At 42.3% G+C, this 7,500-nt stretch overlaps 1 protein-coding gene across 1 annotated transcript in view; it reads right to left on the bottom strand.

Annotated features, from left to right (window-relative positions):
* LOC307238206 (pituitary adenylate cyclase-activating polypeptide type I receptor-like) overlaps window positions 1–7,500 on the bottom strand; it is a gene marked incomplete at its 3' end in the record, with an annotated part of 27,987 nt that overhangs the window by 14,536 nt on the left and 5,951 nt on the right. The window lies entirely within an intron of this gene.

Raw genomic sequence — 7,500 nt, 5'->3', positions numbered from 1 at the left:
CCTTCTATAATCGCTCTCCTTGTGCGGGTAAGGGGGCCGTGCCGGGCTCGGGTTGGGAGAAGGGCGAGTTCGAATTCATATTGGCTGGACCCCGGAAGACCCCGCTAAACGCCGTCGGCCAGAGAGCGCCGCGTCCGGGGAGAGAGCATGGGAAGCGCCGGCGCTCCGGCTGTATGATTGGCTGTTCGTGTCACATGGTTGTTGTAGGCGTTGCCAGGGGTGGACCGGTAATCTGGCATACCGGGCATTTTCAAAAAATAAAATAAAAATAAAAATAAAAAAAAGTCCAACATTTGGCCCATAAAGCAGGGACAGGGGGCCCATTGGTTCATTTTCCCTACTGACGCTGGGCACATCTCTCACGAGGCCCCACCCGTCCCCCTCTGTCCTCTGTTTCTGGTGTCAGATGGTCGCGAGTCAGAGTTCCGTAGCTCCGCAGCACGGTCACAATGATTTTATTTTCCTTGATTAAGGAGTGCACAAATCTTGAAAAAATGACACGTTTTACGACGGCACGTTAACAGACTGAAGCCATAGGTGTGCACTTTGTTGCCCGTGACAACATAAAAAATGATGTGAAAATGAATAGAAAGCACTCCCTTGCCTCCGCCCCCCCCCACACACACACACACACACACACACACCCTGAGCGTGTCGCACTCACACTCGATCAGAGTGATTTTTAACGGGGGAGATTTTGTCAGTCACGCTGGGCCGCCTGCGAAAAACAAAAAGGCCAGGGCCAATTTTTTGTCCCAGTCCATCCCGGGGTGTTGCACTCGCAAGTGGCTGGAGGGAAATGTGTTCCGAACGACGAAGCTTGGACTTATATAACTTTGGATGACGATGTCTCAAAGCGGCCCGCTCCTGAAACAAATGAAATTACGATAGTTTTTCATTAATTTCTGCTCCAAAATGTGGTTTGATATTAATCAAACTCGAGCGACAAGATGTCTGAAATGTCCCGGTTCTAACGAGACATCGCCCATGTCTGTTTTAATAACAATAACATTACAATAGTATTATTACTCATAATATACAATGGTATTATTATTATATAATAACAATAATAATAATGACAATAAATATAGCTGCAGGCAGCAATACACGGGGTCCATTATCAACACCAATAACAGATTTTGGAGTTCCCATGGAACGCAGCATCAGTTTGTGCTGTCGCTCCTCTTTACATCCGCATTACGTCTACAAACGAGTTGCAATCTTCCGAGTTTCCTTTGAACGCAGCATCGGCTCACGCAGTGTGTAATGACGATGGGTCGACGCCACGTCCTTGGGATGCAACAGTATACCGTTTTTAAGGTATGCAGCGGTATCAAGCAACCACGGTTCTTAACTGCAAGCCCTTCCCTGTAATACCGCGCCCGCGGTATAAATTTATGTTGCAAAATTGAAGATGTAAACTTTAATTCACCCTCACCTTAGACGCGTTCCGCCCATCCTTGTTTACAGCGGCAGCAGCAGAACGGCTTTAGAGCGATACTTTACGACGTGTGCTTTACGTCACTTGTGCGCGCATGGGAGCGAGTGTAAACAAACATGACGGAACGGGGCTTTCGGGAAATTATTCATTGGATAGATTTTTACAGCATTTGGCCGTCTGCTACCGTGCGGCGGCAGCATAAGCTGAGGTGAAGTAGTTTACATCGTCAATTACTGCAAATAAGTCGGGTTTGATATACAGTGTATATGTCGCTTATTGTTCCTCCTCTGAGAATTTGAAAGCCACGACAAGCGCCTTCCCGTACTGCGCCATGTCAGAGGCTTTACCATGTGTTTTCATTTATTAGTATCGAATAATTGAATTATTAATTGAATATACAGGAAAAAAGGTAAGAATTAAGTGTGTATACGGCGGTATTTTGGTGGATACTGTACCGTACTGTGAAATTTCATACCGTTACGTCCTCACCATGCACCGCGCATGACGCGTATGGACGTTCGGAGCGACAACCTGCACATTTATAGAAAATTGGATGATGATGATGATGATGATGATGATGATGATGATGATGATGTCACAAAGCGTCTTACTCTAAAACTCATCTCGCTCCAACGCCCGACCGGAAGTTTTAGAGCCTTGGCGTGTCAGTGATGCACGAAGGGTCAGCCATTTCGATCAAATTTCGTCGGTTTCTCATTAACTCCTGCTCTGTATGTCGATCAGTTTGGATGAAACTTGAACCACGAGGTGTTTGCGACGTCCCGGTTTCTAACGAGACCTCAGCCGTGTCCGTAGGTGCAGCGGTCGTCCTGTTCCAGACACTTTTAGCCCGAAAAGTACCAAGGACCACAATAAAATCGAACAATGATAGCAACAGCAATAACAACAGGATGGACCCCTATTAATAATAATAATAATAATAATAATAATAATAATAATAATAATAATAATAATAACGTCTTTTGTACAACACCTTCCCAGTTTTTTCTTAATTTCTTTCTTTCTTTCCTCTGTTTTTTCAATCATCCCCCTCTCCTGTCCCGCCCTCCTCCATCTCTGTGTGTCTACTGTAGGTTTCTGTTGTTTATGCTCGGATAATTCTCCAGCGCTGTGGAGGCAGGTAAAAGTCAGTCTGCTCAAAAGTGTGTGTGTCTGTGTGTGTTTGTGTGCGTGTGTGTGTGTGTGTGTGTGGGGATTGGAGACAACCCTCCATTTTGCTTCAGTCTCTAATCTGTTTTGGTTCTGTCTGGTGAGCTGGACGTGAAGCCAATTACTTTTAAAGGGCAAATAGGAGCCAAACAAGCCGCACGGCCGCTCAGAGTTTACCTGAAAAAAACACACACAATATCACCTGAATTTCACAAATGAACAACCTTTCATATGTACCGTACACTACACCGCGATGAGTGTTACAAATCAGACAGGCGTGTTAGCGCGTTAAGCACGCGGACGCGTTTGACGAGTGTGAAACCCTCCTATCGGGAATATTCCACGCGTGGCGTTCTGAGCCGATCACAAGCGATTTCCACGCGCCCGTCGGTCAATACAGCCGAGCGAGCGAGCGGGAGGAGGAGAGAGAGAGGGACATCCATCAGGTTTTATTAAAGGTCGACGCCCAGAGAGAGAACCCAAAACACACGCTTGGGTTTTCTGAACGGTTGGAATATGGATGGAATGTTCTGCTCTGCCTTATTCATTGCTTTGTATATGTACAGTATATATATATATATATATATATATATATATATATATATATATATATATATGTTATTTTTTACAATAGATATTGCAAAAGTATATTGAAAAATATATTGAAATGTATATATATATATATATATATATATAGAAAACAATTGATATCTACTTTATATGTGCTATGGGGCCTATCTATTATCTACTATATCTATCTATCTATCTGTCTGTCTATCTATCTATCTACCTATCCAGCTATCGATCTATTATATTTTATTCTGAGTTTGTTGATCTGTTTTTACCTTTTTATTTCTATGTTTTTAATCTTCTCTATAATGCATTTTATGTCTAATGTAAAGCACTTTGAAATGCCCGTGTGTATGGAATGTTCTGTGCAAATAAACCTCCCTTGCCTACGTGAAGACTCAACTCCAACAAAAATCAATTTGAAGATAACTTAATGAGCTGGATGGAACTTGAACGCCTCCTCGGGTTCATCATTGGGGGACAGGGTGTTATTTGTATCGTTTCCAGATCAGGGCCCGTATTCACTAAACATTTAAAATAGCAGTTAAAGTTCCTCGCTCAGAGTTTCCTCTGCTAATTACTTATTTAAGAAATACATTACGACATGTTGATCTTGTTAGGACTGTCCCACAACATGTCCTATACGACCTCTGCAGACACATTAGGTTCAACAAGGTCCTGCAGTCATACAGTTAAAATGTATTTTATAGTTGTCTGACATAAATAACATCTAATATTATTGAAATGTGATCTACAACTGTAATGGTTGAACTTGGTCAGTGGGATGTGTTTGTACTGTGTTGCATTACAACGTACGACGTGTATGTTTGTTCTTTGTATTCAAAACGGGTCTTGATCAATAAACCAATCCCACAGCAGCACCAGGTCTCTGCTACAATGTTCTGTAGGTTCACATGAAACACATCTAAATTGATTGCACTGTTTTCAAAAACATTTCTATGTAGTTGTATCTCTGTCTTTCCTTGGAAAAGTTGAAAAAAAAAAAAAAAAAAAAAAGGCACGCCGCGCCCATCCACCCCGCCAACGCGCCTGGTGTACTTCTACCGTACTATATGTGTATTTATCTTGCAATAACAACACGGAGAGGCGTGTCATTTGGACAAAAGGCAAAGAGCTTGTTATGCATTCACAACCAGCCGCCGCCGCCGCCGCTCGTCAAATAGCATGTTCGGCGTTTTGTGAAATCTGAAATTGAAATCTCTCCTTCCTGCTCCTTCCCTTTTGGGAGAAATCACGTCTTCCCGTGACATCACTGCGCTTAATGTGATCACGCTTCAGTCAGTGGGATGCAGAGAGACAGATCTACAGAACAAATAGCAGCGTTATAACGCAGACATTCATTTCGTGGAAGTGGAATGAATGTAAGGGAGCACTTACGTTAAATGAAATTAAAATCAAGTAAGTGCAGCTCAATCAAAAGAACAGGGCACACACACACACGCACGCACACACACACACACACACACACGCACACACACACACACACACACGCACACACGCAAACACACACACACACACACACACACACACACACACACACACACACACACACCGTCTGGGTTCAGCATTCCATTCCTGGTGGATATTTATGTTTAAAGCAGGGTATTACTGCCATCAGACGTCTGGTTTTATCAGTGAAGGTTGACGTGTGTGAAGCTGTCTTTCTTCACGACGTAGGTGCTGCAGGTTAAAACAACGTTTGCTGCAAAAAGTAAAAAATCAACCGAAGCACCCGAGCGCGAGGAGCAGCCGCGACGTGCCAACACAGGCAGTCGTTCGAATGCGTGTTGAAATCCGTATCTTATTTATTTTCGTGCCATAGTTAAAAAAACCCCAGATGTGAGGCGTTTTTGGCCGCACTGTCTGTATCTTTATCTGAAAATACTTGAATGAACTTTGGAGAGCGCGTCAGACTCAATGAAACGCTCTTTCTCTGTAGATGCTTTCATTCAATGAAAAAAAACAACAAGACTTTCAAAAAAAAAAAAAAAGGTTTTCGTTTGATGAAGCCTTCCTCTACCGGGTCAAGGTTGTTACCAAACCCTGCCAGACACAGTTACACAATTAAACTCATTTTGGGATTCATTCTTCATTTCAGAGACATTGTGTTTATCTATTTGGCGCCGAGAGCACAATGTGGAAATAAAAATGACACTGGATGAGGTAATGATGAATGTTAATGGAAGAGTTGGGCTGAGTTTACTTTCCTTCAATGTGTAATTACGTGCACTTTAATTCAATAATTCATTTCTTTAACACAGTAACCTGTCATCAATTTGAAGTACTTGCATATTCGTACATACGTTTATTTTCAATTCGTAACAATGAGATAAGATTACACGGGAAATTCAGGATTTGGGTCTGTCCACATTTCGGTCCGAGTAAATACACCTGGTTCGTGAGCACTCAGCCTGGTCTCTATAGTATAGTAAAGCAAACACACTCATTTAGGAGGATTTAAATGTATATTTAATGCAACACAGTTAATTCATTCTATTATATAATTATAGAACCCAGAATAGCGATTGTGGCGCCTGCGCGAGCACCTCGTGTCGATTACGCACATTTTAGTACTTTTAGTATTTTTGGAGCTTATAGAGCTTATTGTGCATAATCACTGGGTGTCATTTCACTGCATATATATGTTTGACTGTATGTATATGTTTGTGACAAATAATCTCTTGAACTTGAACTTGAAATTTTAGTTAATGTACTTTTTTTTTTAAGTGTGTTTTTTAGTATGTTAGATTAATAGCTTTCTGACTTATTTTAGATCCCAGAGGTTTCTCAATTGTTTAAAGACGGTTTAAATGAATTGCTCAGAAATAGAGCCCGGGAACCTACAGTTTTACTTTAAGCCGTCCAAATCTAAAATACGCAAGTGGCCCTCGCCTTCAACATACTGAACTGAATGACACGTCTGACAAGGTCCGTTCTGTTTCCGTTCACGTGTTGTCTGCATCGACCTCTTCTCGTTCTTCTCCTCCTTCTCTCCCTTCCGCGCTCTCGCCCTCGCTCCCCATTAGATTATTTTCTGCCGAGCGGGCGTTTTTTTTTCTGTCAGCGGAAACTCGATAGGGTTTTCATTTTCGGGGGATCGGGCAGAAAAAACGATCAGCGGAGACGAGGAGGGGAAGGAGGAGGCGAATATGCCCAAAAAAAGACCAACTCAACAAAAATAGCTCAATAAAAGCATACACATTCATTTACTGTCCAAACTGTAGCAACTTAGTAAATACAAAGAATCATTTAGAGTTTATATCCATACCAATAACCTCAATTGTGGATAGAATCGCATTTGTATATTCTGTATATTTTTATATATTTGATTGTTTCTGTTTAGTATTTTTCTGCTACTTGTGCATATTTGGCATTTTTTTTTTAATTTAATTTAAACTTCACTTTTTATTCCATGTTTTTATTTACATTTTTTTCCCAGACTGTCAAGCAATTTTTTTTTTAAATTCTAATCATCCGTAGAAACGCACCAATAATCACCATGACAAATTCCTCGTACATGTAAATGCACAGGGCGGGCTGAACTCATTCTGATTCAGATTCTGATTAAGTCCAGTGCCGGGCCATTTGAGGATAAAAGTCGCCTCTGCACATGTTCACCTCATCCTTACATTGCTTGGATGTTGCCTGGAGAAAAAAAAATTATGAATTCAGGGAAAAACAACAAGCTAAAACACCACGTCTCCTTGGTGAGCTATGAGCCCGGGTGACCTTTTGAAATGTTGAAAATGACAAGTGAGCTTAATTTAAGGCCGCTTTTTTCCCCCATTAGTTTTTTTTTATCCTTCGGTGCTAAATTTTGCTTTTCCTTTTTTTTTTGTCTCTCGGTGGAGCCGTGAGTCAGAGTGCAGGCTGGGAGTCGCAGGCTGTTAGGCAGGCTCCTCACTGAGACTCAGCAGGGCGCCTACAGCGAGCCGCTAATGAAAAACGCAATCCACGGCCAAGAGAATAATTGCTTCCAGGTTTTTCCAGGCAGTGCAGCGGGACGTCTCAGGCAGACATTTGGTTTCGAGGAGAGCAACTCTCCGGATAGTAGTCTGTGCTGTTTAGAGGCGCATTTCCGCGGCGTTGTAGGCTGAGCCGAGCATATTGGCTTTGATGAAGGCGATGATAGGAGTCTGTTTTTTGAAGTTGCGTCAAGTGTTACATGTTGAATGAAACACGGGACCAGGATACATTGAGGATGGACTCGGGTGGATGTTGTCCACCCACCTTTGGTAAATTGAAGGTATTGAAGGGGCTCCTCTGTCGACGCTGCCAAGCGTATAAGGGTCTTCCGG

The sequence above is a fragment of the Zeus faber genome (assembly GCF_960531495.2).
Source record: "Zeus faber genome assembly, chromosome: 12".
Taxonomy (NCBI): domain Eukaryota; kingdom Metazoa; phylum Chordata; class Actinopteri; order Zeiformes; family Zeidae; genus Zeus; species Zeus faber.
This window is presented reverse-complemented; position numbering and strand designations above follow the sequence as displayed.